At 46.3% G+C, this 17,735-nt stretch overlaps 1 protein-coding gene across 3 annotated transcripts in view; it reads left to right on the top strand.

Annotated features, from left to right (window-relative positions):
* Positions 1 to 12,789: 12,789 nt before the first annotated feature.
* The window catches only part of CMKLR1 (chemerin chemokine-like receptor 1), a 39,545-nt gene continuing 34,599 nt past the window's right edge, over positions 12,790 to 17,735 (top strand). For 2 of the 3 annotated variants that reach the window (XM_083511425.1, XM_083511424.1), the window contains exon 1: positions 12,796 to 13,275. The gene's annotated coding sequence lies outside the window, so the exon portion shown is untranslated. Of the gene's footprint in view, positions 13,276 to 17,735 lie in introns of all 3 variants that reach the window. The other variant, XM_083511426.1, reaches the window with a different exon arrangement.

The raw sequence follows: 17,735 nt of genomic DNA, 5'->3' as shown, positions 1-17,735 counted from the left end.
AAGAGGAGACTCCCTGGAAAAGACCCTGATGTTGGGAAAGATGGAGGGCACAAGGAGAAGGGAACGGCAGAGGATGATGAGATGGTTGGACAGTGTTCTCGAAGCTACCAGCATGAGTTTGACCAAACTGTGGGAGGCAGTGGAAGATAGGAGTGCCTGGCGTGCTCTGGTCCAGGGGGTCACGAAGAGGCGGACACAACTAAACAACAACAACAAGGTTGATCACCATTACTGCCTCCTGTGGCGGTGAGTTCCACAGTTTAACGATGCCCTGTGTGAAAAAAGAGTTCTAGGTGGCGCGCTAAATGTTTTGTTACGATCCACCTGCAAGGATCTTTCAATGAGCAGTCCTGACAAGCACGGCTGTGGATCTTTGCCAAAGGTTTCGCAAGAAACGCAACCTGTTTTGTTTTTGCTTTTTTAAAAAACAAAAAAGCATGTGAATCGATTCTGCCGCTGAATAGAAGATGAATATGTAAAGCAAAACATCCCGTGTGCTGGCACGAATGAGACAGTTTTGCTGATTTCACAAAGATTGGAGGTGGCTGCAGGAGAGGGGAGGGAGACGTGGGACTTTTGCAACTGCTGACCTATAAAAAGCAGCTCAGCCAGCAAAAGGAGCTGGGAATCAAGTCGATGCGTGCCTGAGATCCTGATGACATTGCCAAAACTCAGCTCTGGAGCTTGCATTTCTGCAGCTGAGCAGCCGAAAGCAGATACATAAAGCATAACATTATAAAACACACCCTGTGCATATGGAATGAGGACTTTCAAAGAGCTGGAGAAAATATCTTCTTTAAAAGCACATCTCTTTGGTCTCACTGCCCTCCCCCAAGTCATATTTTTTTACAGGTCTTTTTTTTTTGTTTTTAGCCAATGCACCCCATGAAAGGTGCAAACACATGCAACCATCACTCTTTGCAGCCTCCTTCAAATATTTCTTGCCTTGTGCGGGAAGCATAAAAACAGACTTGCAAGCGGTTTTCTCACCATTGAGGAAACTCGAGGGATTGTGTTCTGATGAGGTGCCGGTGTTAGTTCCTGTTTACAGACTTCCGCTTACTCACATACACCCCCACCAGACTACAGTTTCCAGAATTCATTAGAAAATTGGAGTGGAAGGGTAGGAGATCAGGGGCTCAACACCAACGTTTAGGCACAGGGGTCAGCAAACTTTTTCAGCAGGGGGGCCGGTCCACTGTACCTCAGACCTTGTGGGGGGCCGGACTATGCAGTGGTACCTTGGGTTAAGAATTTAATTCGTTCTGGAGGTCCGTTCTTAACCTGAAACTGTTCTTAACCACAGGTATCACTTAACTAAGGGGGTCTCCTGCTGCCGCCACGCTGCCGCCGCCGCGCAATTTCTGTTCTCATCCTGAAGCAAAGTTCTTAACCCGAGGTACTATTTCTGGGTTAGCGGAGTCTGTAACCTGAAGCGTCTGTAACCTGAGATACCACTGTATTTTGAAAAAAATAATAATGAACGAATTCCTACGCCCCACAGATAACCCAGAGATGCATTTTAAATAAAAGCACATATTCTACTCATGTAAAAACACTTGAGAAGGCGATTGGGCTGGATCCGGCCCCGGGCCTTAGAAGAAGAAGAAGAAGAAGAAGAAGAGTTTGGATTTGATATCCCGCCTTTCACTCCCTTTAAGGAGTCTCAAAGCCTACCCATGTGATAGATATAGATAGATAGATAGATAGATAGATAGATAGATAGATAGATAGATAGATAGATAGATGATAGACAGACAACAAGAACTACCAACGAAAGAAGAGTGGCAGATGAAAATGATGGACTTTGCGGAACTGGCGAAGCTGACAGGAAAAATCCGAAACCAGCGTGATCAAGTATTCCAAAAGGACTGGAGTAAATTTATACGATATTTGAAAGATTACAGTGATGCCTCGCAAGACGAAAATAATCCATTCCGCGAGTCTCTTCATCTAGCGGTTTTTTCGTCTTGCGAAGCAACCCTATTAGCGGTTTAGCGGATTAGCGCTATTAGCGGTTTAGCGGTTTAGCAGCTATTAAAGGCTTAGCGGCTTAGAAAAAGGGGGGGGCGAAAAAAATCGCAAGACTCGCAAGATGTTTTCATCTTGTGAAGCAAGCCCATAGGGAAATTCGTCTTGCGAAGCGCATCGAAAAACGGAAAACCCTTTCGTCTAGCGGGTTTTCCGTCTTGCAAGGCATTCGTCTTGCGGGGCACCACTGTACTGTAATAAGCAATTAACATCACTCGCAGGGTTGTCTGAAGACTTGTAATGAGAAACTTTCTCCCATTTTATTTTAATCTAAATTTTAATGTCTTTTTGTAACGAGTGAAATTAGAATTGGAAAATGTATAAAATGCAATGATATAAAGGTTGATTTTGAAAGCCATGAGGCGGGAGGGAAGGAAGTTGATGGGCTCTAAAGAGCCCTCTCTCCCAGCCCTAGGTGGAGGTGCAAGGGATTTTGAAGGCAGTGCCTTCTGCATGCCAAACACCGAGACTTCTTTGGCAATATGGCCTGCACATCTGCTGACAATTCATCAGTGAAATGTAGATCTGGTTTTCCCCATGATGGCTACTTCAATGCTTTTAAAAATAAATAATCAAATTCTTTATTAAAAATCAAAAACGAAACAGTATCTCATTTGTTTGCTTTGCTGGGGCACATGCTTAGCCTGTCTGATGGGTAACCTAGCACTGAGTTGGGTGGGAAACACCCCGGGGAGACTTCTTGCCAGTGCCAAATTTGCTTTCTCCAGAGGCCACCCGTCCGAATGCCTGTGACCCAACTTGCTATCATCTTTAATGAGGTGCTACCACCAGAAGTGTCCGCCCTTGGCTGGCTCCATGGACAGGTGGGCAAGGCCAGTGTGGAACCATGGCATGACATCCTTCATTTATACGTCAGTGCCTTGGTAACCATGGAACCAGACAGAAAACACATCAAAGGTTGAGTCCCTGGAAACATTTATGGCCTGGTCCTTGCATACCATGCAAAGAGAGTGTTTTTAGTGAGGTCAGGAGTAGCTATTTGGTGTGGAACCAGCTATAACATCCAAATACTTCCTTCTTGGGGTTTTTGGAGGGTTTGTTTTTAAAGCTGCTTTCATAACTTGACAGCTTATTTCCCCTTTAGGTTTGCTGTAACAGACTAACACAGCTACCCCGCTGGGATTTGCTCTCCAAACTGACCACCATTCTATCTTTTTCTCAACTCTGAATTTAAGTGTCGAAATATTGAGCGCCAGCAAGATTGCCACTCATGTGCTTCCAAATTCTGACATGTTGTTCTTGTTTGGGTGGTGAGTTTTATCCTCCCGAACTTTAACTTTGGGGATGTTCCTGGAAATAATTTCAGTAAAAATTGGCTGTTGCCAAAACCACAAATTCTGCCCTTCGTTTTAACAGAAACCAACGTTTTCCAGTGGTGGGAGAGAGTTGTTTTTAGCCTTGAGCGTTCCTTACATGGAGTTAAATCCTTGGCCCATCCATTTTAGGACAGTCTTCTCTAAGTGCCCAGCATTACAGGCTCTTAGGCAGAGAGTCTTTGTGGGGCATAGGAATTCGTTCATTTTTTTTTTTTTTTCAAAATACAGTGGTACCTCGGGTTACAGTATAATCCGGCCCCCCACAAGGTCTGAGGGACAGTGGACCGGCCCCCTGCTGAAAAAGTTTGCTGACCCCTAAACATCTATCTATCTATCTATCTATCTATCTATCTATCTATCTATCTAGATCTCCTCTTTGGGTCAACAGGACAGGACTTTCTGCTCGATGGATGCCAAGTTCCATCTCTTCCATCTCAACCCTTCAACTGCCATGAGTGAGCTAAGGGACGCTGCATCATGTCTTGATTCTTGGACTAGAGTCAGAAGGGGTCATAGAATTGTCGAGTTCGAAGGGATCTCGTGGGTCCTCTGTTCGAATCCCCTGCAGTGCAGGAACCTCAGCTGCAGCATCCACGACAGATGGCCATCCAACCTCTGCTTATAAACCTCCGAGGAAGGAGAGACCACCATCAGGTCCCTGCTTGATCTTCACTTCCTCAGGCAGAGCAGCCAGCAAATTTGGCCTTGGTCTAATGTGGCTAGTCCTCTTGGCAATACATTGTGGGGCAGAATGGCTGTCCACAGAGATGGTGTCCTTCCTCTGCTCTCCTCGCGACTCACCAGCCTGCCTCCCTTCACAACACACTTGGCTAACTCCGGCCATGTTACCTGAGGTGACAACGTATCGGTCCCGTCACCCTAACGCGATGTGACGGGAGCAGCAGGCCTTCAAATGTCAAAACTAACGTGGCACAGCTTTTAAAATAACATGGATTCTTTGGGGGAAGAATTGTCCCCTCTCAACAAACAGGAAATCCTCCTTGCTCCTTCTCTGTGAGGTTGGGTGTCTCTCCCCTCTCCAGAATTTGGGAAAGGACAGCTTTTCCGCAAAGGGGAATCGCTCCACCCCCTGATCATTTTGGTTGCCTTTTCTGGATTTCCCCCCAACTCTGCAATACAGTGGTACCTCGGGTTAAGTACTTAATTCGTTCCGGAGGTCCGTACTTAACCTGAAACTGTTCTTAACCTGAAGCACCACTTTAGCTAATGGGGTCTCCTGCTGCCGCCGCGCCATCAGAGCCCGATTTCTGTTCTTATCCTGAAGCAAAGTTCTTAACCTGAAGCACTATTTCTAGGTTAGCGGAGTCTGCAACCTGAAGCGTATGTAACCCGAGGTACCACTGTACCTTTTTTGAGGTGAGGGTTGAAGAGGGTTTGTTCTCCTAACAAATGAAGAGCACAGCCATTTACATGCAACTATAAAGCCCTTTGAGGACGTATAACCTGCTCTTCCTCTGTATATATATAAATATTCTCAATAAAAACCAATTTCAATAACATAACATATCCATATTCTAATTGACTGCCTTCCCCCCGCCCCCTCAAGATTCCAATTTCTTATGTTTATTTACATTGCATCCAATTATTTATCTAATTACTTTCATAATTCTTTTTACATCTTAACTTTAAACTTTCAATCATAAATGCTACAACAATCCATAGCAGGTTGGGTTTTTTTTGGAAGAGGCAAATAGCACTATCCTCTTTTCGAAAAATGTCGGGCCGCCTGGGCATTCAAATCAACATTTATTGCAGAACAGACCACACGTAATTTTTAAACCATCTGAGTTTTACTAGGCTCTAGCTCTGATTCGTGTCTTGCATCAGGAACTTGTTGCTTGAAATGAAGCGGGGGCCTGCTATGGCTTGCTTGAAAACCATAAGTGGACTCTTGCATTCTTTCAAAAGACATAACAATAGCAGCAGCAGCAACAACAACAACAACACTGATTTTAGGAAGGGCTGTAGCTCAGCAGCCAGCAAAAGTTCCCAAGACCAATCCCCAGTGGCCTCTCTGTTGTTGTTTAGTCGTTTGGTCGTGTCCGACTCTTTGTGACCCCATGGACCTGAGCACGCCAGGCACTCCTGTCTTCCACTGCCTCCCGCAGCTTGGTCAAACTCATGTTCGTAGCTTTGAGAACACTGTCCAACCATCTCATCCTCTGTCCTCCCCTTCTCCTTGTGCCCTCCATCTTTCCCAACATCAGGGTCTTTTCCAGGGAGTCCTCTCTTCTCATGAGGTGGCCAAAGTATTAGAGCCTCAGCTTCAGGATCTGTCCTTCCAGTGAGCACTCAGGGCTGATTTCCTTCAGAATGGATCGGTTTGATCTTCTTGCGGTCCATGGGACTCTCAAGAGTCTCCTCCAGTACCATAATTCATAAGCATCAATTCTTCGGCGATCAGCCTTCTTTATGGTCCAGCTCTCACTTCCACACATCACTACTGGGAAAACCATAGCTTTAGGCGAGGTTTATTTATTTATTTGTCCCATAAAATGTATGATTGCAAAACACCTCAAAAAGAATTTTTTAAAAGATGAAATTATCACTAAGAAATAACGATGTATATTTTTTGGAGCTTTATTGATAAGCTTAAAGTAACAAGGATTTCTATAGGACGACAAAGTGGCATTAGTGGTCGGTTCTAAGTCAGGGGTGCCCAAACCTTTTTCAAAGAGGGCCAGATGTGATGAAGTGAACGTGCGTGAGGGCCGACCAAAGTTGCTGAGCTTTTTTTTTAAGGATTGATGAAGTTGTTGAGCTTCTTTTACAGTTTTACAATTTTTTAGGGTTTTATCCCAAGACATATACTGCCAGATTAAACTGAGCGGTGGGCCAGACTAGGACCCCGAAATGGACTTTGGACATGCCTGTTCTAAGTGAATGAGTTAAATACAATTAAGAAGAAGCATATTAATAGTGAAATAATTATTAAGCTCTAACTTAAAATGATTTTTTGTTCATAACAAACTTAATAATGCAAACACACTGGCATTTGGCAAGAACAAAAGTTCCTTTTGAAACGCAATTTACAAACTCATAATCTAGTCTCTAGAAACTTTCTATAACATGAAATAATAGGTGTCAATAGATGATGCAAACTACTAACAATTATAAATAGCAGAAGGTAAGCACCCTATATATAGAAATGAGCAAACCAGTGATAATTTAGGGAGCAGGCTAGCAGGCGGGCCCCATTACTTACACCAGGCAGACCTCCAGATGTTTTGGGACTACAACTCCCATCATGCCTAGCTAACAGGGCCAGGGGCCAAGGATGATGGGAGTTGTAGTCCCAAAACATCTGGAGGGCCTAGTTTGGGGATGCCTGACTTACACCATAGGAGCCTACACAACATTGCTGTATGTAGGTTTGATTTTATTTGTTTTTTATCTTATTTTTTGGGAAATGTACATCCAGGTTTTTTTCCTTTAATTTTTTTGGGGGGCCCCCAAGAGAGTTGACCCTAAGCTATAGCCTGTTTAGCTTATATGTAAATCTGGCACTGGGCTGCATCTTCTGGCTCATGCTTGCAGGAAGAGGAGGGGATAAGGTCACCTTCTTGCAAAAGGAGGGCAAATGGAATGGTGCTTAAAAGTCAAGGAAGAAGGAAGGATGTGAGTCATGGGCTTTGGAGATGGATATCACTTTACTTCTGCTTTTGATGCCCTCAGAAAAAGGGGGGAAAGCTTGTCCAAGCAAGAAATACTTGTCCATGGGAAAAGCTTGTCCAAGCATGGGTAGGCAAACTAAGCTTGTCCAAGCATGGGTAGGCAAACTAAGGCCCAGGGTCCGGATCCAGCCCAATCGTCTTCTAAATCTGGCCCACGGATGGTCCGGGAATCAGCGTGTTTTTACATGAGTAGAATGTGTGTTTTTATTTAAAATGCATCTCTGGGTTATTTGTGGGGCATAGGGCATTATTCCCCCCCCCCACAAGGTCTGAGGGACAGTGGACCAGTCCCCTACTGAAAAAGTTGGCTGACCCCTGCTTTAAAGGGTAGTGATGTCATGTGCCCCAGGGCTCAAAGTGGGAACTGTGTTCAGTGGAACTGGCCCTCTTATAGGTGCCACATAATGCCCAGTCCATATTTGTAAACACTCTAACTTTAAGTTTGGCAGCATGTGCCCTTTGGAACTCCCTGCCTCTTGACACCAGGCCTTTGCTGTGCTCTTTTTGGCCTCTGCTGAAAAACTCCTTGCTTAGAGGAACCTACCTGTATGTTTAGAAACCTGGTGCGGGTTTTAACCTGTTAATTCTCCTTATTGACAATGCCTTTTTCTTCAGGGGGTACACAGCGCCGGCCCCTCTTTTTGTTGTTAAAAAGTATGGCGCTGCCTAACAGCTTCATGGTGAGTACTGGCACCTAATTTTCTAGAAAAATGAGCACTGCTTATTTATATATCTTTTTTGTAAGCCCCTTGGAGGGTTATGTTGTTGTTTTACAGTGGAGCAGTCTATAATTTTTTATGAAAGTTTACATTTTATAATTGATGGCGCGGCTGAGGGCATTGGCTCTCCTGGGGCAGCTGTTCAGGGGAGGGCATGATGACAGACATAGCCCCCCCCCCAAATATTGGGATGGGGCTGGAAAACCGCCCCCGCCCCCCAATCTTGAGGGGCCGGCCCTCGCTGGGCCAGCCCATGGCTGCCATGGAATGTATTTGTTATGTACTGAAGTTCTCACCCTGGGCCAGCAGGGGGATACTGTAGATAGTTTTCACTCAGGCCCACATATGCAAATAAGGGATTGAAAGTGACATTCAGTGATTGGATAGTTACAGAAAGTGGTTACTGTTACGTTCTAGTGGAGCTCTATATAAGCAGGCTGGCTGAACCCTCAATAAACAAGAGCTGTTTGAAAAATCGCTGTGTTGTCTGATATGTTCACCCACAACTTAACAGTATCGCACCCAGTACTTTGTTTCTAGGGGTACGCATACCCCTAAACATTTTGTGAATCTTTGTACTTTTGTCCATTTACTGTATTCCCCCCCCCTCGATTTGAACTATAAAATAGGGATTTTCTTGAGTCAAAATGAGAGTACCCCTAAACATTTTTTTTAGAAAAAAGCACTGTCTTTCTTTTTCTTTTTCTTAATATTATTCTTTATTGATTAAAAATTTCCATATCTATACAAACATTATATGCTATCTCTTTACATATGAAGAAAAAGAAAATTATGTAGAGAATAGAAAATTTCTAAAGGAACAAAAAAGGGGGGGGGGAATAAAGAAATAACAAAAATACGAAGTAAAAAAAAATCAAAAGAAGAAAAGAAAAGACAAGACAACACTGTCTTTCTGATGCACCCAAATTCTGCATGCATAACAGCTGAATTCTGCAATTGGTGCCCATTATATCATTAGGGCTGGACTGACAGTTCTCCTCAAGGAACTTCCACATGAATTGAGGGCGAGAGGCGGACAAAAGCAGGCCTATATTTTTTTGCTCTTTCACTGCTTTTTCTTTTTCTTTCGCTGTTGCTCCAGTTTCAAGCAATAATGGCAGGCCTCCGTTTTAACCCCCACCCCATGGCCTCATGAATGAAGCTACATTGTCACCTAGCATTGTTCCAAGGGGAGTTGTGGGTAAAAACAAGTGGTGGCCATTTTGGGAATACTCCTTCTGCTGCCCCAGTAAGTTCCAGAACTCATTTTTGCTGCCCGGAGAGATGTTCTGGTTCAGAAAAACAACCGCCGCCACCATATCATTAAATACAGATGATAAAGAGTTTCTCACCCACATTAATCACACACCTTCTTGCTTCTAGGCCTGTTGACTGGGACAGTCGCTGCCTCTCCCTTTGGTGCGTTGGTAGTTAGGCATGCAAATAGATCTGTATACCTGAAGGAGCGTCTCCACCCCCATCGTTCAGCCCGGACACTGAGATCCAGCGCCGAGGGCCTTTTGGCAGTTCCCTCATTGCGAGAAGCAAAGCTACAGGGAACCAGGCAGAGGGCCTTCTCGGTAGTGGCACCCACCCTGTGGAACGCCCTCCCATCAGATGTCAAGGAAATAAGCAACTAACTCACTTTTCAATGGCATCTGAAGGCAGCCCTGTTTAGGGAAGTTTTTAATGTTTGATGTTTTATTGTGTTTTTAATATTCTGTTGGGAGCCTCCCAGAGTGGCTGGGGAAACTCAGCCAGATGGGTGGGGTATAAATAATAAATTATTATTATTATTATTATTATTATTATTATTATTATTATTGTTGTTGTTGTTGTTGTTATTATTATTATTATTATTATTGGTAAAGGGTGAAGGGACCCCTGACCATTAGGTCCAGTCATGACCGACTCTGGGGTTGCGGCGCTCATCTTGCTTTATTGGCCGAGGGAGCTGGCGTTTGTCCACAGACAGCTTCCGGGTCATGTGGCCAGCATGACTAAGCCGCTTCTGGCGAACCAGAGCAGCACACGGAAACGCTGTTTACCTTCCCGCTGGAGCGGTACCTATTTATCTACTTGCACTTTGTGCTTTCGAACTGCTAGGTTGGGAGGAGCAGGGACCGAGCAACAGGAGCTCACCCTGTCACGGGGATTCAAACCGCTTACCTTCTGATCTGCAAGTCCTAGGCTCTGTGGTTTAACCCACAGCGCCACCTGCATCCCTATTATTATTATTATTATTATTATTATTATTATTATTATTACTATCTGAGGGGGAAGATGGAAGTTGCTGCCAGCGTCGCTTCTGTCGTGAAGGCACAGGTGGATTCCTGAAGCAGGGCCAAGCAGGGAAACTCCTCTTCACAGTCCCTAACTAAGGTCTGGGGGCAGAACTCCATCTCTAGTGAAAGTTGGCAGGGACACAAAACATCCCAGGACTCGCTGTCAAAGCGATTATGGAAGAGGCAGGCAGAAAAACCACCTCGTGAGCATTTTGGGGCATCATCGCCCCCGTAAACAATGCATTATTTATCTCTATTAAATCTGCACCTCGGAAGTCGCCTGAGGCAGTGTGCGTTGCGCAAATCAAATAACTTTTGCTTAGGGCTGCTTATTTTGCAAATCGGCTGATGGAAGGGGAGAGCAAAGGCAGACAACCTTAACATCTCTCCCCCCCCCCCGCCGAACCCCATCTTCTCTGGCCTCATCCGGCATTGCCCACCCGCTTCCCGGAGTGGGGGACATCCTGGCAGCCCGGAGGACAATTTCCACCAGGTGCCAGAGCAAACCAGAAAGAGGTTGCGAAAGAGGCAAATGAGATCCATCGGTGCGAGTGGGTGGGGGCCTGTTTCAAGGGAGGTTCGCGGCCCAGCTGCTGCCGGGATGTCTGGCTGTCCATCTGGGGAAAGGTCACCGCTCTCTCAGCGCAGAAGGCTGCTCTTGCAGTCTGTGCCACTGAAGGCCAGTTGATGTGGAGCAGGACCGGGGAGAGGGCCACTGCTGTGCTCAAATCCAGCTTGTTGTCTTCCCAAGAAGAGGTATCTGTCTGGCCACCGTGAGAACAGGAAGGTGGGCTAGATTATGGTTACCAGATTTTTTTCAATGAATCCGGGGACACCTCTTTTTTTTTGGAAGCTGAGTAGCAACAGGGAGTCAGTAGCGGGGATGCTGAGGCAAAAGACCCCGGGCCCAAGCACACATGCATATTGTATAAAGATGCAAAGCCCTTCTTTCGCACCCTGTGAAACATAAATGCGCAGTTTATTTAAAAATTGGGCAATGGCGTGCCACCCGCCTGTGACTCCCGAGCCTTCCCTGATCTCCTTCCCCCTTGCCCCTTTGTTTTGACAAATCAGGGGAGGTTCAGGAGTCATGGGCAGGCGGCCGTTGCCCAGGAGGGGCCAGCCTGGTAGTGCAGTTGGCTGTGGCTGGCTTCAGGAGATGCTTGCTGCCGTAGCGCAGGGAAAATGGCGGGCGCAACGCCAGCGAGCAGCGCTAACAGGCTGACTCCGGGCTGCTGAGGCTGCCGCTGCCACGTTTCCAGAGGACGGATTTGCAAATCTGGGGACATTCCGGGGACGGAATTTGTCCAGGGACAGATCTGCAAATCCGGGGAGTGTCCCTGGGAACTGGGGACGTCTGGTAACCCCAGGCTAGATGGGTCCTTCTCATGTCCTTATAATTCATGGACGATCAGGCTACCAATGGTTACCAGCCAAAATGGATATTCTCTGCCCCCACAGGCAAAAATGCAGACCCTTCCTAGTGCCACTATTTACAGAAGCCGTCCCAGTTTTTGGTTAGATCCCAGAATGTACCCACTTTTCCTTAAGATGCCCCTATTTTCATTGTAGGAATGTTGGCCATCCCTATTTTCATCGAAGAGTATGGTGTTATAAGACCCCCAAGCCATATGCAACCTTTAGAAGCCGTCTGAAGGCAGCCCTGTATAGGGAAGGGTTTTGTTTTTTTTAAAAAAAAATGTTTAATGATTATACGTATGTTGGAAGCCACCCAGAGTGGCTGGGGGAACCTAGTCAGATGGGCAGGGTCTAATTGTAAAATAACAACAATAACAACAACTATGAAATAGGACATCCCTATTTTTATTGTCGACAAAGGTCCGTATAGTTAAAGCTATGGTTTTCCCAGTAGTGATGTATGGAAGTGAGAGCTGGACCATCAAGAAGGCTGATCGCCGAAGAATTGATGCTTTTGAATTATGGTGCTGGAGGAGACTCTTGAAAGTCCCATGGACTGCAAGAAGACCAAACCTATCCATTCTGAAGGAAATCTGCCCTGAGTGCTCACTGGAAGGACAGATCCTGAAGCTGAGGCTCCAATACTTTGGCCACCTCATGAGAAGAAAACACTCCCTGGAAATGACTCTGATGTTGGGAAAGATGGAGGGCACAAGGAGAAGGGGACGGCAGAGGACGAGATGGTTGGACAGTGTTCTCGAAGCTACCAGCATGAGTTTGACCAAACTGTGGGAGGCAGTGGAAGACAGGAGTGCCTGGCGTGCTCTGGTCCAGGGGGTCACGAAGACTCGGACACGACTAAACAACAACATTTTTATTGTGGAAATGTTGGAGGATATGTGTAATACTTCTGAATACCAATTATTGGAAGCTTCAGGAGGAGAAAGGCAGGGTTGTCACACGTCTGGACATAGCTAGGATTTTGCAAAAACAGACAAACTCAACAACTTTTGTGTCCATTGAGGTATCTTGCTGGTCACTGTGAGGACAGGATGAGCATTTGGCCTGATCAGCAAACCCATCTTATGTTCTTATGTTCTAACTCTTGTACGGAGACCCCTTTAACCTGCATAGTCCCTGCCCCCCCAATGATGTCCCCACCTGCAGAGTGCAGCCTGTTGCACCTTCATCAGATAAAACAGACCAGCCTCTCTTCCAAAGACCTCAGTTCCTTTGATTTTTCTGAACGGTGCCCTGAGCAAAATCCCGGTGTGCTAAAAAAAAGAGAGAAAAGTCTGGCAATGGGTTCTTCCCACTACCAGCACTTATTAGCCTATGGCTCGCCAGCAGGATATTCGCCAGCTTTCCTAGGTCAGTGGGTTACACCCTCTCCTTCCAGCTGCTGATTTAAGTGAAGGGATCCCTGCCAAATTTCTCATCCTGATATTCTGGTGGGGCTTGTTTGTTTCCTTTCGTCTTTTTCCTCCGTTCTATAAAAGGGAGATGAAATGCGCACGTTGTGCCTTTATGACTTCAGTTTAGAGGATCTGTGTGCCCTGGGAGCAGCCACTTCTGAGGATGAAGAGGAGTCCCAAACACTTCCTGACCATGTGCAAAGGGCATCGCCTCTGCTGAAGGACTTTCTCTGTTACCAGCTCCTTGGAAAGAACTTGGAAATGTTCCTCTCTGCCTTGATGCAACGGTTTGGAGAGATCGGTGCAGTTTCTCGTGGGGAAGAAAAGTGTGAGCTACGAGGCAGAAGCGGTGGAAAATTCAACTAATCCCAAAGGTACTTCCTTCTCGTGTTTTGCTTTCATCTAACAAACTCTGTGTTTAGAGTCAGCTAAAACTTGCAGAACTTGAGGGGCTGGTTCGAAAGAGAGCCCTCTGGAAGCGCTTAGTTGTTCTGTCAGTTTGGCAAAGGCCAGTTTTGCTCAGATGGGAAGAAAGAGAATGGATGTTTGAAACGAGGCCATCTCAGTCTTGAGTTTGGATTCTCCCCCTGCCAAATATGTATATTTGGGTTTCAGAATTGAATTCTGGTATTTAAAAAGGCTTGTCTCCTGATTGGTCGTGCAAATGAAGTTAGCACAGAATAGTTGACTCAGTGCCATTTCAAATAGTTAGCTGATACCATCAAATGTGGTCTGCTGTTAAAAATGCGCTGGAAGCCAGGTGTAGATGTTGAGAATAAAATGCGGCCAGAAAAATATTTGCCACCCGGCTTTGCAGAGGAGAATCTGAGGGAGTCCCCCCCCCCCCCGGCAACGTAGATGACGCTTCAGCATTCAGCTCTGACATCTGTTCGCCTTGGATTCTGTTCTCCTTTTCTGCCCCCGCTTTCTGCAGAGCTGAACTTCAAACGCCAAGCAAGCACATTTTCTCCTGTTCTGAAGTTCTACGTGGTTGTGAAATAGTTTAATCGGCAATAAACCTCTGGAAGGGGTGTGCGCACCACAGAGACGCAGTGACTTCACTGCGCTGTGTAATCCAAAAACCATTTCCCTACTGAAAGCTGAGACAAGCAGGTGTTGCGAAGGCGTTTTCCACCAGGGTCCAGAGTGCCTGGCTTCGGAGCTGCTTTCGCAACAGAGAATCACAGAACTGGGAGCACCAATAGGTCATTTAGTCCACCTTCTGCCATTTATTTTAAAAAATATATATTACTCATTTACCTTCTTTAACTTGTTAGATATGAGCAAAGTGCTACGAGCTCCACCCCTGCCCCGAAATCACTGGGAATCTTATGCAGTCACTCATGGGCTTCTCCTGAGATGTCCAAAGGAATTGTTGACACACTTCTAAGTAAACTTTCCCCACCTTAAGGACTAGAAACTTATCTTTAAATAAAGAAGCCTCAATGTCAGCTAACTTCAAGCCTTACTTTGGGGCTTCCATTGGTCACTTGAACAGCCGTTATGGGACTAGATATGGACTTGGGGTGCTCCAGAAGGGCTTTCCTGATGTTTGAATTTATTATTGAATGAATCCCGGCCCAGTAGACCTGAAGGAGCATCTCCACCCCATTGTTCTGCCCGGACACTGAGGTCCAGTGCTGAGGGTCTTCTGGCGGCTTCCTCCCTGCGAGAAACGAGGTTATAGGGAACCAGGCACAGGGCCTTCTCAGTGGTGTGCCCACCCTGTGGAATGCCCTCCCATCAGATGTCAAGGAAATAAACAACTATCTGACTTTTAGAAGACATCTGAAGGCAGCCCTGTTTAGGGAAGTTTTTAATGACTGATGTTTTATTCCAGGCATAGGCAAACTCGGCCCTCCAGATGTTTTGGGACTACAACTCCCATGATCCTAGATAACAGGACCAGTGGTCAGGGATGATGGGAATTGTAGTCCCAAAACATCAGGAGGGCCAAGTTTGTCTGTGCCTGTTTTATTCTTTTTTTAATATTTTGTTGGGAGCCGCCCAGAGTGGCTGGGGAAACCCAGCCAGTTGGACGGGGTATGTATGTATGTAAAGGTAAAGGTAAAGGGACCCCTGACCATTAGGTCCAGTCATGGCTGACTCTGGGGTTGCGGCGCTCATCTCGCTTTATTGGCTGAGGGAGCCGGCGTACAGCTTCCAGGTCATGTGGCCAGCATGACTAAGCCGCTTCTGGCGAACCAGAGCAGTGTACGGAAACGCCGTTTACCTTCCCGCCGGAGTGGTACCTATTTATCTACTTGCACTTTGAGGTGCTTTCGAACTGCTAGGTTGGCAGGAGCAGGGACCAAGCAATGGGAGCTCACCCCGTTGTGGTGATTCAAACCACCGACCTTTTGATCGGCAAGTCCTAGGCTCTGTGATTTAACCCACAGCGCCACCTGCGTCCCTATGTATGTATGTATAAATAAATAAATAAAATTTCCCAAGACAGCTTTTAAATTTATTCCCCCCCCCTGCCCAACCACTATTGTGTGATGGGGTGGGGAATTAGTGTGCATACCCATGTATGTGAGCGTGTGTACCTGTGTTTCATAGAACCATAGTAGAGTTAGAAGGCACCCCAGGACTCATCTAGTCAAACCCTCTGCAATGCAGAAAACACGAGGGCCAGTGTGGTGTAGTGGTTAAGAGCGGTAGTCTCGTAATCTGGGGAACCGGGTTGGAGTCTCTGCTCCTCCACATGCAGCTGCTGGGTGACCTTGGGCCAGTCATACTTCTTTGAAGTCTCTCAGCCCCACTCACCACACAGAGTGTTTGTTGTGGGGAGGAAGGGAAAGGAGAATGTTAGCCGCTTTGAGACTCCTTAAAGGGAGTGAAAGGCGGGATATCAAATCCAAACTCCTCCTCCTCCTCCTCTTCTTCTTCTTCTTCTTCTTCTTCTTCTTCTTCTTCTTCTTCTTCTTCTATTTCTTTTTTCTTTTCTTTTTTTCTGTTTTTGGGCCTGGAATTGCATTTATTTATTTTTTTCAAATAATTTTTTGTTGTTTTCTTTAAATAATCTTTTCCCAACAATCCATACATTTGTCAAAATATATACCCTTTGACTCTGCCAAGTCCTGACTTTCCTCCATCCCTTCAATTGGTATCACCTGTCGCATTTTTATCGTGTATTTTATTCTTACATCTCTACTATTTTACATTATAGGTTACATTATATTCCATTATACTTCAGTCCTGCTAGTGTCTTTAAGCTTTTACAGTTCTCCTTTAAATACAGTGGTACCTCGGGTTAGGTACTTAATTCGTTCTGGAGGTCTGTTCTTAACCTGAAACTGTTCTTAACCTGATGCGCCACTTTAGCTAATGGGGCCTTCTGCTGCCACCGCGCTGCCGGAGCCCTATTTCTGTTCTTATCCTGAAGCAAAGTTCTTAACCTGAAGCACTATTTCTGGGTTAGCGGAGTGTGTAACCTGAAGCGTATGTAACCTGAAGCGTCTGTAACCTGAGGTACCACTGTACTCAATAAATTTACTCCAGTTATTCTGGTATCTCTGGTCATCCTGGTCCCGGATCCTTCCTGTCAATTTGGCAAGTTCTGCAAAGTCTGTCATCTTCATCTGCCACCCCGTAATAGTAGGTATGTCTTGTGTTTTCCATTTTTGGGCCAGCAGAGTCCTTGCGGCGGCTGTGGCATACATAAAAAGTCTTCGGTATTTTATTTTAATTTCCCTTCTCATTAGACCGAGCAGGAAAGCCTCCGGTCTTTTGGGAAAGGCATACTTAAATATCTTTTTAAGCTCAGTATAAATTAACTGCCAGAATTTTTTCACCTTGTCACAGGTCCACCACATGTGATAATATCCTCCGTCTACTTCTTTACATTTCCAACATCTTCTATCCCTCTTCCTATACATTTTAGCCAATTTTGTTGGCATTAAATGCCATCTGTAAAATCATTTTTAATAAGTTCTCTTTCAAAGCCATACATCCAGTGAATCTCAAACCCTCATTCCATAATTTTATCCATGCTTCCAATTCAATATTGTGCCCAAAATCTATGAGGGTGTTTTTATTTCTTGTGTGTCCTGTGTGCGATTTATGGGTGTGGCCACGCCCATCTTTGGTTTGGTCACGCCCTCTGCTGAAACATGGCCCCCGGACACTGGGCAAATGGGAAATGTGGCCCTTGGGTCAGAAAAGTTCCCCCACCTCTCAATGCAGAAAGATTCCCAGCTCAGTTCCAGCATCTATGGCTAAAAGGATGGGGCTGAGGGCATAGCTGTCAAGCGTCCCTTATTTGGAGGGACAGTCCCTTATCCCAGCGCCATGTCCCGCTGCTGTCCCTTATTGATGGATGTCCCTTAAATTTCCTGGGTTTCAAAGGAAGCAGCTCCTCTCCCTCCCTCCCTGCCGGCCAGGGAGGAGGGAGGCTCCAACTGTGTTGCTTGGCTGCCCGGCCCACCCCCCTCCGGCCTCCTCTCACCAGCCTCAGCCCCTGGGAGCCCCTCCCCGCCGGGACTGGTGGGAGCCTCGGGCCCTTCCGCCGTCATCCTCCTCGCGGCCGCCGAACTGAGCATCTTTGCCTGGGGCCTCCCCTCTGCCCGTTGCCGCCACTCCCGCTCCCGCTAGGCCATACTGCGGCTGTGCTGCCGAAGGACCCGGATAAGATGGGCAGCTGAGGAGCCTTGAGAGGAGAGTGAGGGCAACCTATGAACTGCTGAGGAGCCTTGAGAGGAGAGCGAGGGCAACCATAGAGAAAGCAGTTCAGAGAGAGGAGGAAGAGGAGGAGGCGGAGGCCCGGGCAGGTGTTCCAAGGGCTACAAGGGAAGGACTGCAAGCACTTCTCCCATAGATTTGTAGTGGTAGA

The sequence above is a fragment of the Podarcis liolepis genome (genome assembly GCF_965112155.1).
Source record: "Podarcis liolepis genome assembly, chromosome: 7".
NCBI lineage: Eukaryota > Metazoa > Chordata > Lepidosauria > Squamata > Lacertidae > Podarcis > Podarcis liolepis.
This window is presented reverse-complemented; position numbering and strand designations above follow the sequence as displayed.